The 15,284-nt window shown below is 38.4% G+C and overlaps 1 protein-coding gene across 1 annotated transcript in view; it reads right to left on the reverse strand.

Moving 5' to 3' along the window:
• The window catches only part of FMOD (fibromodulin), a 55,461-nt gene extending 40,789 nt beyond the window's left edge, over positions 1-14,672 (reverse strand). Inside the window, exon 1 of the mRNA XM_074222415.1 lies at positions 14,607-14,672. The gene's annotated coding sequence lies outside the window, so the exon portion shown is untranslated. The remainder of the gene's footprint in view (positions 1-14,606) is intronic.
• Between the last annotated feature and the right edge of the window lie 612 nt (positions 14,673-15,284).

Here is a 15,284-nt window from a genome sequence, read left to right on the forward strand (position 1 = left end):
TTGGCATGGATTGTAGAGGAGGGAGACTGGAAACAGGGAGTTTAACAAGGAGGCTTATGTTGGGAGGTTATGATAGTCTTGGTGTTGAAGGTATAAGATAGAAAGGACTGGCTTTGAGTGATGAGGTATTCATGTCCACCATGTGCTCTTGGATCTTCCTGTTCCCAGAGCCCATTTGATTCCCTAGAGCTAGAGATCCAACAAACCTGATTCTTGTTGACCTTTCCCACCTTTGGCCCTGCTATGGTAGATCCTTGACTCCTGCATTCTAGACTAAAAATAAATTTGCTATGAGTAAGTTGAAAATGAGGCATTAAAATTTGACCTTATGAGGTGAAGAGGTATGGTGAACAGTGATAGGTCCAGCAACCTGGGTAACCTTTAAAAGTCAGAATAAATAGAAGTAGTTTGACTGGAAGAGGAAAGCAGCTCCTGATCAGTTGCATAGACATTCAGAGCTGAAAGAAGGAAGCCTGAAGTATTTGTTTGTTTTTGCCAAAGTACTATTTCTGACTGGGGACTTTGAGCTAAAACAAAACAAAAGAGAGAGAAAATTGCAAGTCCCTTGACACAAATAAGAGAAGGAGCATTTTTGCTGAGAAAACTGTCTAGTCAATGAGTCAATAATGAGCTGATGGGTACAAATAGAAGGGAAGCAGGGAATAAGAATATGTATAGAATCTATTATGTACCATTGTGCTAAATGTTTTGCTGATTTTATTCTAGCTGATCCTTTCAGCACTCCTGGGAGATAGATGCTGGTCAGTTAGTACCTGGGAGATAGTAAATTCCCAGTTACTTTAAATGGAAGCTTGGTGACTACCTGTCAGGTATGTTTTTTAGAGGAAATTTATCTATGATTTAGACTAGACACTCTCTATGGTTCATTTTAACTCTGCTTTTCTGAGGGTCTATACTGCTTCTTTGTATGTCCTTTATGGTATATTTCCAAGGGAAAAGAGACCATGCAGATTTAAGCATAGTATATAAGGGAATAGTAAGTTGGAAGACATGTAAAAGGAACTACTAGGTCTATACTATGTAGTATCTAAATTCCTCAGGATTGCAGATTCTTTTTGCCTGGATCAATTAGAACCCTTGTGACTACCTGTGAATTTGAAATTTGCCTAGGTGAGTCCTCCAGATTGACTATTCATCGTGTCTATAATCTTCAGACTCATTCTCAATCAGGACAATTTTCTGACTTTAGGGTAGTATGAACCTTAGAAGGCAAGGAAAAATTTAAGGCAAGTAGAGCGCTGGGGGAGGGAGATTGTTCCAGTCATGGAGGATGATAAGGTTAAAAACACATTGATGGGAGAGAGCCTTATTTTTCTGACCCTAGGATTATAGATTTTTAGCTAAAAAGGAATTTATTGCTCATCTATCCCAGTACCTCATTTTACATAAGGCAACTCAAACTCTCAGGGGTTAATTGATTTCCTGGAGGTTATACAGGCACTAATTGACAGATTCAGGATTTGAGCTCAAGGGACAGAATGAAGATGGGATACAGAGAGTTTTTTGAAACACTCTGATTAAAGTAGAGTTATATGAGACTGGGCTGGAGAGGTAGATTGGAGCCAGATTATAGATTTACCTTAAACAAAAGCTAACAAATTTATATTTTATCTTATAGTTAATAGGGAGTCATTTAAAGTTACTAAGCAGAGGAGTAACAGATTCTCGCAATAATAGGAAAATTATTTTTATAACTATGTGAAGCAAGAATTGGAAAGGAGAGACTTCATGCTGGGAAACCAATTAGAAGATTATTACAATGGTCCAGATAAGAGGTGATAATGACATTATGTAGGAGGAGGTGACTATATAAATAATGAGAGGGAGAACAAGTGTGGAAATAGAAACAATAGGCTCAGTTGGGGGTGACTGAGAGAGCTAAGATAGTCAAAAAATGGTCAAAGCCCAGATGGACATTGTCATCAACAGATATAGGCAAGTTGGGAAGAGGGTTATTTTATGGTGAATCTTGGATTCTCCAAGGCATTGCAACAAAGCATAAGCTTTGGGAGGACTGGTCAATCTCTTATCTAAGGATGAGTCTGGCTTTGTTCAGAGAACTCAGCAGCAGGTTGAGGACAAAATGATGAATTTTTATGGATGCAATAGCACTTGAAGTTTATTTAGGAAGCCATAAAGGGATTAATGAAGTATACAAATGTGACAAGTTCAGTTTGAGACATTTGGGTCCTTTGTGTCATCAGCATACACAAGAAATATTCAAGCTAGCATTGTCTAGGTGGCGCAGTGGATAAAGCACCGGCTCTGGAGTCAGGAGTACCTGGGTTCAAATCCAGTCTCTGACACTTAATAATTACCTAGCTGTGTGTCCTTGGGCAAGCCACTTAACCCCACATTTGCCTTGAAAAAACCTAAAAAATTGTTCAAGCTAGGTAGTAGAATAATTGAAGAACTAAATTTGGAGGTCATTCATAGAGGAAATTGATAGGAACAACATAGAATACAGGAAAATGAGAAGAGGGTCCAACACAGGCTTTGGAAATCATAGTCACAGTCATAGTCATAGCCATCTTTCTGTGGTTACAGGTTGTTTCCTTGATGTTAAAAATCCAGTAGCTTATAAGATCCTTAGGTTTGGGATAGTTATGTTTTTGTATCCCTAGTATCTAGCACAATATTTAGTTATATAGTTGGTGCTTACTTAATGCTTGTTGAATAATACAATTGGCAAGAACTTAGAAGACCATTTTGTCTAGTCCCTGCATTTTACTAGTGAAGGAAATGAAGTCATGAAGTCCAGAGAGCAAAAATGATTAGCACAAAGTCACACAATGGAGTGTATGTCACTGTTCATTGACAGAATGGGGCCTAGAAGTACCTGCGTAGTTGAGTGGATTGTTGACCATTAGTTACATCATTACTTGTCTTGCAAATGAATTGAATTTAAGTGAGGGAAGGTTGGGCAAAGTCATCAGCTTCATTTTCTCCTCCAAAACTATGTGGATCAAGTGGCCAGATATGGATCAGGATGACAAGACATGCCCCTGGATTGGTAGAATGGATAGAGTGTTGGACTTGAAATGGGAAGACCTGAATTTAAATCTTGGTTCAGGTATTTACCAGCTATGCAACCCTGGGAAAATCACTTAACTTTTCTTGAGGTTCAGTTTCCTTATCTGGAAAAGAAGGATAATGTTAATAACTAATTCATAGGTTTGTTGTGCCATTTAAATGCAATATTATGTATAAACTTTCTTTAAATCAATGCTAGTTATGAGTATTTTGGTCTTGATTCCTAGTTTAAGAAGATCACATCTGATGACATGCTTTTGCATACTGTTCAAGGTCTTGTTTTTCTCCTCTCTTTCTTTTCTATCAAGAGACCCTCATGGGAAGAAGAAAAAAAGGAAAGAGTCTTAGAATCCACAATCCCTGGATGGGTCTCCTCGTTGGCCATCAGTGGTCCTGGTCTGATTCTGTTGTTCCCTTTCTTTCTTATACCATAACACTGGCTCAGTCTATACATATATTATCTTTCATTTTCCAACTGCCAATCAAGTCTTTCCCTCTTACCTATTAAGTATTTAGAGATCAGGGGATGAGAAGCACCAAGAAAGCCTGGTGCATTATTAATCAACTAAATGCAAATACCAGCAGAGCTTTTTTGTTCCCAGTTGCCTTCACAGCCCTCCTACTCCTTGCTGGTCTGCCATTCACTATTGTCTCCCAGAAGTTTCTTTTTCCCTACATATTTTCCCTACATAAGGAATTTTGATTAATATGTGTGTGGAAAGACTAAATATGAATAGATAATCATTGCATTTGCCAATAGTACTCTATGACCTGGGATGGGCTGGCAAATTAGAAGCATGCTGTGTAGACTACACTTGGGTACTGTACATGGTGGGATCATGAGTGTTAATCCACAGAGTGGGTTCACCTGGACTGTGGTCTATAGTCCCTTGGCCCTTATGAAATTTTATTAGCAGCTCCTGGTATTGAACCCATCTATGGGAGTTCTAGACTTGGAGATACTTCAATGAGAGATACATGCATGCAGGCAGGATGATCAGCAAATTGGAGCCAGAAGACCTGGGATACAATGGCAAAGAGGCTGGATCCGGAGCCCAGGAGTATAAGTTTAAATCTGTCTCAGCCACTTCCTTCCTGCTTCATGATAGACTGGTAAGGTCAGTTCATCTGGAGAGCCCTCAATTTCTTCATCTGTTTGTGCCTTCTTCCCTAGGAACATTGTTCTGGAGCTTTGGGGCAGAAATGGTGATATGTAGGAATTAGCCAGTTTCCCCAACTTTCTGAGTTTTTTTTTTACCTTGGGGAGACATTCTCTTACTGAGGAGTCACAAGGTTTAGACAAAGAGAAGTCACTTGGAGAGGCAGAAGAAAAAATGAATGTAGTTATGTGATGGTGGTATCCTTTTGAGAGACTGGGGAAGGGGAAGGTGGTGAGAGGCCCTGGATATTGCCCATGACAGAAAGTGGAGAAAGAAAGCAGCCCTGGCATGTGCATAGAGGCAATGAGAAGTGGGGAGTGTGTATGCTAGCAAATTTGAGCAGGATAAACCAATATCCTCTGTTTGGTGAAAGGACGAAGAATAGCCCTTATATCCTTCCTCCTGTGCTCCCCTAGAACCTTATGAATAAACTCCCTTTGTCCAATCACTTCACTTCCCATTTCCCTTCTGTCTAATGGGAAGAAAGGTGTGGGGAGAAAAATTTCATCCCCTCTGATATAATTCATATTGTAGCTTACTGTTTTATTCTAATGTTTCTTTTGTACAGCTAGATGGTGCAGTGGAGAGAGAGATCAGATTATGGAGTCAGGAAAATTTATGCTCCAATCTAGCCTCAGAATCTTAGTTGTGTGATCCTGGGCAAGTCATTGTAACCCTGCTTTCCTCAATTCCTCATCTTTAAAACGAGCTGAAGAAGGAAACAGCAAATCAATCCCAGTAACTTTGTCAAGAAAACCCCAAATAAGGTCACAAAGAATTAGACACGATTGAAAAGTGATTGAAAAACACTTATCTGTGTGATCCTGGGCAAGTCATTTAACTTCTGCCTTAGTTTCCTTTACTCTAAAATGAGGATAATTTAAGCATCTACCTCCCAGGGTTGTTGTGAGGATCAAATGAGATAATAATGATAGAGCATTAGCATGTGCCTGATCTATAGTAAACACAATTATAAATTAGCTATTAAATTCTTATGCTATTTAAATTTCTATTAAAGAGCAATAGGGAGTAGCACATGCGTAGAATACCTCTAGCAGCATGGAAGAATCTGGAAAGTCTTATTTCCAGAGAATGGTCCTGATATGTAATAGAAGTCCCTTGGAGACATTAGGTATGCAGAAACATTCTTTAATTGGTTCCAGTCAGCTAACTACACGATAAAATGGAGGCTCTTTGATTGATTACTTGGACCATTCAAAAAGGACTACCAACTAGATTCTTGAGCATTTTCCTCTTGGTTGCTGTGATCTTAGCTTGACTTCTACACTGACAGCATCTAGGAATCATGGTGGGTTTTACACATGGCTTGGCATCAATGTCCAGGGAGCAAGAATAAAACCTCTGGAGTGACCTTTGGGATCCAACTCTGCAATAATTGAGACAAAGACTCATCTGACTTTTGAATGTTAACCAAAGTTACGTTGAAACTGTGCGAAATTTGAACCTACTCTTCCTAGAAACTAAAGCAAATTTGGAGAGAATGTACTCCTAAGGTGTTGGAGAAAATGTTGTAATCTTTCTTGATATACTAATTAATTATTCCTTTGTAAAATCTAATCCATCTTAAGTGGTTAAATGAAATTGGGGTGCTAATAAGTGTTATATATTGGGGGGCACAACTGGTTTGGGTTCAAACCTCCATGGCATTAGATAAGAGACAACAACAAATCCCTCAGAGTACTTCTAGAATCCTGAGGAGGAAATATAACAGACCTCCCTCTGGGAGAATGAGCACAGAGTTTATTCATTAAAAAAAAATATAGTTCCTCTCTGTTCCTCAGTTTCATCTTTTGTATGTAACTTTTCCGATAGGGATGTGTGAGCATGGAGACATGGGGTAGGAATGCTGATATGTGAATATTAAAATAATTCAAAAATGGTCATTTAGAATTATTTTGAGGCCTAGTCAATAATTGCTTAGTTTGAGATCAAGAGAGAAGCTAACTTCAAAGGGAAAGGTGGTTTACCTTCCTTCAGTTTGGAGTAGTGATTAGACAAATGGAGAGAAAATCTGGCATTTTAGTCATCTCAGAATGTGTTCCTACCCCAACTTGTTATGGAATCCAGAACTTTAATCCAGCAGCAATGAAAAGTGGAGGCTACTGCATTTAAACGTACATAGAGCCTATCTGAAACCCTACCTGGCTACAGGTAAAATTAGGGCATTGAACTAGATGATATTTCAGGTTTCTTCTAGGTCTCAATCTAGACTTCTATGACTTCGGTTCTATGACAACTCTGTGCCGAGCAAGTCTATTGGAGTCATTTCCCCAATATCATGTGCTTTCATAGTGTTTCTGTATCACATTCTGGAAATTCTTAAAATATTTTAAACTTTGTTAGATCTGTTATGGTCATTTGTGATGCTACAATTGGAATTGTTTTGGGGCAAATTACTTAGAGCTTCCATCATAATACCGTAGAAAAAAACACTGGATTTGAGTTCTAGGGCATGGCTTTGAATTATGACTTCAATCTTTTGTGTAGCCTTGGGAAAGGCCTCAATTTCCTTCTTTGTAAAGTGAGGGGATTGAGCTAGATAACCTCTAAAGATCTCCTCTCCCATGTCTAAATCTATTATCCTTTGTTTCCTCATCTGTAAAAAAGGTATGACAATGCCTACACTATGTAATAAACAGAGTTATTGAAAATTAGAACACATTATAGAAAATTTAATTATTCAGTTAAATGATTATAAGAACTTACTATGTGTAGAGCACTATGCTAAGTGTTGGGGGTTAGGGGCAGAAGGGAATACAATGAATCTCAGTCCCAGATCTTACAGTTTATAGCCCTGGAACAGCAGTGGTAGCAGTCACAACAACAGCTAATGTTTATATAGCACTTTAAGATTGGGAAAGTGTTTTATTATTATTATTATTATGCTTTTTGATCCCCATGACAACCTCTCCTGAAGTTGTTTTATGGGTGAGGAACTGAGATTGAGAGCGGATAATGACTTGCCTGGATCACACAGCTGATAAGTAGCAGAGTCAGAATTCAAAACTAGGATTCAGGACTGTACATCTAGGAGTGTTGCAAACCTGGATGTTTCTGACTCCAAGGACTCTTGATTCACAACGCCTACTAGTTGCACTATGTTTTTGCAATACTGACCCAGTTAGTCAAAGGTATTTCCCATTGTCCAGTTGGTGATTATTCAAATAATTTTAATAAATGTCTACTGAGCAGGCCTTCTGCTTAGTGATAAAAATACAAAGACAAAACCAAGAATCTCTGTTCCTCAGGAGGTTACATGCTATAATGAGAACATGAACACAAAGCCAAAATACATTAGAAACTAATGATTGGAGGAGAGGACACAAAAATTGGCAAAGGGGAAGTTTAGAGGATTAAATCAAATTATTAAATATTTATTAAGTGTTAATTGTTTTCTAGGTACCATGCTGAGGATATAGATGCAAGTGTGATAGTCTCTCGTACCCTCAAAATACTTCTATTCTAATGGGGGAAGTTGAAAATGTTGGGGTGGAACACAGAGAAAATGGAAGACAGAGGTTGGTATGTTTGAGAAGGTCCAGAGAGTCAGCAGTGCAGTCCAAGAAGGAAGAAAGACAAGGCTAGTCTGGAGGCTTTCCTAAAATAGAGGTTCTGGGAGGAATCGGCTAGTCAGAGGAAGGAGCCACAGGGGCAGAACATTCTTCAAGTGTGAGATATTTAAGTGACCTTCCAAGGTGAGGAGGCTGTTCAAGCAAGACTAAAGAAAGACTGGAGAGATAGAGGGAAGCAGAGGTTTAAGCAGAGTTTTGCAAAAACTAGCAATTTTTAGAGGCAGAGGTGAGGTGAAAGTACATACATTCTAGGTACAGAGGACAACAAAGGCAGATGAAATATTATGTGTGAGTGTCAGCAAGAAGACCATGTTGGCTGGACCGAAGAGTTCAGAGGGATAAATAATATACAATAAGCCTGGAAAGGTAGATTGTGAAGACCTTTAAATTCCAAACAGAGAAGTTTATAGTTGATTCTAGAGACAGTAGGGAGCCACAAGAATGTATTAAGTAGGAGAGTGACATGATCAGACCCATATTTTAAGACTATCACTTTAACAATTTAGTAAGAAGCATTGGAGAGAGAGGAGATTTCATTCATGCACCCTATTTATCAGTCAGATTGTAATCCAATCCAACAAAATTCATTTTTAGTACCAACTAATATTTGTTGTTGTTCAGTGACTCATTGTGACCCTATTTGGGGTCTCTTGGCAGAGATACTGGAATAGTTGGCCATTCCCTTTTCGAGCTCACTTAAAGATGAGGAAACTGAGGTACACAAGATTAAGTGACTGGGCTAGGATTACATAGTTAATAAGTGCCTAAGGGCAGATTTGAACTCAAGATGTTGAGTTCCTGACTTCAGGATCAGCACTTTAACCACTAAACCCTAAACCACCTAACTACTAATATATATGTGTGTGTGTGTGTGTGTGTGTGTGTGTGTGTGAATTTGTTTTTTGATATATTATATGTAGTTGTTAGCATGAATTCATAAATGTTTCCTATTTCTATATAAACATATTTATGTATATTATAAATATTGTACATAATTATATAATTTCTACATTTATAAATTCATGCTAACAACTATATAAATTAGATAACATAATTATATATAAATTAGGACTAGCAACTATTTATAAAAATACAATATATAAAAACATTTACATATACATGCAAATGTTAATAGGTGCTAAATAAATTTTTTAGAATTGGAGTAATGCTCATATATCATCTTTCATACATACATGGATATATGTGCATACATATACATTCATAGATACTACTATATATGCATACATACTTGTAGCTAAGTGGCATAGTAGATAGCATATCAGGCCAGAGTCATTAATCCTGTTCAAGTTCAGATTCAACTTCAGACTATGTGACCCTGAGTAAGTCACTTAACCCTCTCTGCCTCAGCTTCTCATCTGTCAAATGATCTGGAGAAGAAAATGATAAACCACTCCAATATTTTTGCCAAGAAAATCCCAAAGGGGTCACAAGAAATTGGACTTGTCTGAAGCAGCTGAATGACAGCAGCTATCTCTTATCTAATCATCTCTTTTTCCATTCTTATATATGTAAATTAATGCTAGCAATTAGCAACATGGTAGTGGATCCTCATCAGGAATGCCACTGGAGTTGAGCTTTAAAAGCTACAGACTCTGGATTGTGCATGAGTGGAATCAGATGATCCCGGTGGTCCTTTCTAATTATTATTGTTCTTTACAGATGGAATGAGTGAATGGATTTGACTTTGCTTATAAAAAGCAAAATGGCTTTAGTCTTCCTTTAATAAAGAGTGACTGATTTTTCACCTGATTTAGGTAGATCTGAGGCAATCCGAGGTAGTGTGTGCATACCCCCCTGAGATATAATCCCCCTTTTTCAGGTAATGACACTGAGGCTCAATGAAATTAAGTACAAGAGAATATTTTGTAGCGCTAAAGTCTTGTCTTGGTACTGTCTCACCTCCTTGATATTCTCTCAAATGATCATCTATATGTATGCATCTATAAACTTCTTTATGAGTCCTGAGTGTAAGCTTCTTGTAGGTAGCGTGGGGTGGAGTGACCAGACAAAACTGAAGTCACCCTCATCCAAGCAGAAACTTGTTTTTTTACAACCAGTTAATGTTATTGGTAGAAAGGACCTTTTACAAGTAAGGAAACTGAATCAAGAGCCGAAGTGAATTGTCCAAGTCATGGTATAGCTGTTAAGGGACAGAGCCAAAGGTCTCAGAGCATCAGACCCAGCTTGCCCAGTATAGACACCTTCCCTCACAAGTTTATGGATCTTTATTCCATTGCCCTGAGCAGGTTAGAAGATGCAGAATTCTAAGCCCCAGCCCAATCCTCTCCAATCTCTTGACTCCTCTCGCAGTCTTTCGGAATTAGCCTCTAGTCCTGGAATACAGTTGTGATTTGTGGTGATTGTAACTCACAGGCAGATGGGTTGTCACATCCCCATAAGCACTTTCTCTCCCTCAAACACCCTCTTTATCCTGCTTTACAGCTTAACCACAATGCCTATAACTTTTCCCTGTGCTTACATCTGTCTCTTTAGATCTGTTAGTCTGACTGAGAATTTCATGTCAGCAACAAGGAAAGCTCCCTCTGGCTGGCAAGAGGTAGTTTAGGATCACCTTTGTTCTAGAAAAGGTGACCAAAATCCCAGAGGCTAAATGATTTACTGGGGAAGTGAAAGGATTCAAACTCTTGTTTGTAGTCTGCTGTTTAATCCCACACATTTTCTCTCTGGGTCCATTTGGCCCTTTGTCAAATTCTGTTGCTCACAACTAAGGGAGAAGTCTACTAAGTAGGGCAAGAGTCATAGAATTTATTTATTTTTAAAGGATTTTTTTTGCAAGGCAAATGGAGTTAAGTGACTTGCCCAAGGCCACACAGGTAGGTAATTATCAAGTGTCTGAGACTGGATTTGAATCCAGGTACTCCTGACTCCAGGGCCAGTGCTCTATCCACTATGCCACCTAGCTGCCCCTAAGAATCATAGAATTTAGAGCTGGAAGGGAATCTTAAAGAATATTCAGTCAGATTCTCTCTTTTTTCACAAATGAGAAATGGCTGCCCAGAGGGGAAAAGTGACTTGACCACATAGGAAATAAATTGGAGAGATAGGATTCAAATGCAATCTAACAAGAAATCCAGTGTTTTCCCCACTGAAGATTCAGAACTTTAAAGGAATTTGTCCAAGGTCAAAGAAGAACATTGCTTAACTCTTTCAGTGTGGGAGCATGTTATGTTAAAAAAAAGTTCATGCTTTCTGCAAATTTTATTTGCTTTTTTAGTCGTTTTAGGTTCATTTAAAGGGTAGTTAGGAAGAAACTAGTATGAACTGCAATTATAATTGATCCCTTGTCAAATTCATATTTTGGTCCAAATTTGGTACTGGGATAAAAGGAACATATTTTTTTTTCAGCACTGAAAGAGTTAAACATTCTGATTTTGGTAGAACATATTTTATAGAATCATACTCATAAAATGTTAAAAATAGAAGGGATTTTAGGAATGGTTTAATCCAATCCCCCTACATTACATATGAATACAATGAGCTCCAGAGAGAGGAGTCAAGTTATATTTAGTAAGTCGAATCATTCCTCTAGACCCATTTCCTCATTTACAAAATGAAGTCATTGGATTAGATCTCTAACAGTCAAAGGATCAAAGGATCAAAGAACTATGAGTGACCTCAGAGGCTGCCTAGTCAGAGTGTTTCATTTTACAGATGGGGAATCTGAGACTTAGGTCATAAAAGGTCATAAAAGTAGTAAGGATGAGAGTTAGGATTTGAAACCAAGTCTTTTGATTCCAGGTGGCTCAGAGGATAGAAAGCAGGATCTGGAATCAGGAAGACTTGAGTTTGAATGCAGTCTCACTCATGTACTAGTTGTGTGACCCTGGGCAAGTCACTTACCCTGCTTGTCTCAGTTTCCTCATCTATAAAATGAACTAGAAAAAGCAAACCACTCCAGCATTTTTGTCAAGAAAACCAAAAGGAGGGTAAATAGGTGGCACAATGGATAGAGTATGGAGTCAAGAGGACCTGAGTTCAAATCCAGCCTCAGATCAGCAGTAATTACCTAGGCAAATCACTCAACCCCATTGCTTTGCAAAAACCAAATCAAAACAAAACAAAGCAAAAAAATCCAAAAGAGATCACAGTGAGTTTAATAAGACTGAAATGACAGCAACAAAATAAAAACCAAAAAAACTTTCTGATTCCAGTACCAATGTGCTTTCTGATGTATCCACTCCAGACTCCACTCCTCACTTTTCAGACATCTCCTCCACCATCCTACTCCAAGTTTCTCTCTCGGGAGAAGTGTTCACTTTGCAATCTCCTTTTCTGATAGGTGAGTCTCTGTACTGAATTATCATTTCATGAGGCATAGAGATCATACTCCTTTCACTCTTGGGTCTACTCATGCTCTAGATCTCTTTGTCTCCTTGCCAGAAGTCTTTGTCTCTGGGAAGTATTCTCCTTTCACCCCAAATCTCTCCCCATCTTTCTAAATCCCCTTTATAGGTGTCATACTCCAATTAGAATGTAAACTCCTTGAGGATAGGGATTATCTTTTTTTGCTTGTATTTGTATTTGTGCTTGTAATGTGCTGATTCTTGAATATTAATAAATAATAAAGTTATCTAGATATCTTATCTGCTCTTTCTATTATTATCATCTATCTTTATTTCTATCATCTATTTTTATCCACCATACATCTATCATTTATTATTGTTCTCTATCTATCCATTCCCATCTATTTATATAATCCATTGTCTCTCTGGATGTATGTATTTTTATCTATTCATCTCTGTCTAATCAGTCTCTATTGTTGTCTTCTATATTTATTTCTATCTATCCATCTTTGCTATCACACATCTAGCATTTGTTATTGTCCTCTATCTCTTATCTACTGTCTCTCTAGCTATATGTATTTCTATCTCTTCATATCTATCTGATCTCTCTCTCTCTCTCTCTCTCTCTCTCTCTCTCTCTCTCTCTCCTCCTCTCTCTCTCCCCCCATCTACCCATCTATATACCTGCTCTAAATCTCTACTAAATTATAGATCTAACATTCTGTCTTCTAGAATCCATTGAAAAATCTGATAAGCTATATGAGCAACATAGTCCTGATGAGGGGAGCTCTTTTCAGCCTTCATGATCATTGCTTTGGTTTTTTAACCAGTCCATGATCCTTCCTCCAGTCTGTCCTCCTTCCCTTTCCCTTCTCTTGTTAAAACTCTGTGGCTTTACCACTCAGGAAAGAAAAGCAACCACCACTCCCAGCTTTTACAGCTCTGTAAATGTCAGGACCACTTGGCCAATTGAATGTTTTCTCATGTTGGCTTAGAAGAACCTTGGCTCTCCTATCTCAGGGAAATCTTTCTACCCAAGGGAAGAGAGACTTAAGGGACTGCCTCCACACATCCTGCTCACTGACCTCTGCCTCTTGCCTATTACTTCTCCTAATTCCTGATGCCAAATGATACTGGGATAGAAGAGCTAGACAGAAGGTTTTAAAAGAGAAAGGCTTGATACAAAGGGCAAACCAAGCAAAAAGGAGCAGCCTATGTTCTATGCATTGTGGTCCTTGCCAAGGTGGTACCCTGGAGGAGAAGCTTCTAATCTTGCTTTCACCATTTGTATTTTGGGGTCTTTCGGAATCTTGACCCTCTCAATTGGAAGAGTGTGGAAAACAACCTTCACATCTAGGAAGGAGAATGGGATAGGCTTTGAATTTGGAGAAAGATTTTTTTCTATCCAGATAACTTCATAACTTCACAGGACCCCAAGAGACACAGTTCAGTCCAAGTCTTGGGCAAAGTACTGAGGTGGAATGGCCGGGGGAGGAGAATCTAGAAAACTAGAACTGAAACCTGAGGCCAAAGAAGGGTTATCCCATGGGAAGGATTTGAGAGTATGATCTTCTATATACCTCCCTGTACTCAAAGTATAAAACAACACAATACTATATCCTGATGACAGGTCATCTCACAAAATTAGACTCAATAAAATGTTAAATTTGGAAGGGACTTTAGGGATCAGTTCTTCAACTCAATTCAATAAGCATTAATTAATCACCCACTGTGGACTAGGTACTATGCTAGAAATAAGGGATGCAAAGACAAAATTGCAACTATCTTTGTCCTCAAGTTTGTTTTTTATCAGGAGAAAATCATATATACATAGAAAATAAATCTCAATTTAAAAAAGTCAATTCTAATCTCTTTGTTTTTTAGATGAGAATGATTTCCTCAAGAAGACTCAGTTAGAGGCAGAGGTAGAGATTCTTTTCTTTTCTTTTACTTGTTTCCCATCCCTAAAATATAGTAACTCTTGACTTGTATATGATATGAGCTCCTTGTTACCATCTGTGCATGTTTGAAGTTACTCTTTTTTATCATTGGAAATAATAATATTAACAAAGTTATCAATAATAATAATAGGTCACATTTCTCTAACTCCTTAAAGAGTATCTAGTATCTCATTTTATTGCTTCTATTATCTCATTTTAAGGTCATTTAAGGTTGTATATATATATATATATATATATATATTTATATATATCTTTGGAATATATGAACCTTTTGACCATATGAGCCATGAACCTCTGAGGGGGAAGAAGAGGATGGGTCTATCCACCTTCACAGTATGCTACCTCATTTGACTTTTCTTGGCTTCTGTTTCCTTATCCATAGAACAAGAAGGCTAGTCTAAAATGTAGTGGAAAGAGCAACAGATTAGAGGTCAAAAGATATGGAAAACTTGGGTTCAAATCCAAGGCCTGCCATTTACTTATGTGTGCCTCTCTGGGCTTTAATTTTCTTACCTTTACAAGGAGAGGAATAAACTTGATTTTCTCAGGTCCCTTCTGACTCTGACTTTCTGTGGTTCTAGGATTCTATGTACAGGATACGGAATAGAGATTGATATTTCTAGCCCATAAAATTAGCCCTCCCCCCCAACTGATGTTTCCTCTTCTAGTCCCTTGTTCAGCTTGCCCTCTCCCCAGGGAACACAGGCATTTGGCAGGTGAGAACTGATGCTTGTCTGTTCCCTGCCTTTGTTGGGGTTGGGGCAACATCCTGGAACACCTTTCAGCACTGACCCAGACAGAGAGGAAAGGAAAAAGTTTCCTTGTTTGTTTAACTAACCACTTTGAATTCCACTTTTCAAAGAGACCTTTCCATCGCTGGCTGGACCCAAAAGTTGCAGGAATATGAATCAACAGCCTCATGGAAAGTCATTCATTCCAGCCTTCTCCTCCCCATAAGTTAACAGTCTCTGCCTGACATGACTAACTGAGAAATCTATCTTTTTGTACCTCAGGCTACACCAGAGATCTGTTGAAAATCTCCAGAGGGTCTACATTGTTGAGTTCTAATAAGATCTCTAATAGCTTACTTGAGAATGGTGTGCCTGAGGGTGGGAGTACTCTCTGAAGGATTTGGGATAATTGTCCTGTGGCCTATGGGTGAAGCTCTACCTTCTACACTTTTGGGGGGAG

The sequence above is a fragment of the Macrotis lagotis genome, chromosome 2 (assembly GCF_037893015.1).
Source record: "Macrotis lagotis isolate mMagLag1 chromosome 2, bilby.v1.9.chrom.fasta, whole genome shotgun sequence".
NCBI classification, from domain to species: Eukaryota; Metazoa; Chordata; class Mammalia; order Peramelemorphia; family Peramelidae; genus Macrotis; species Macrotis lagotis.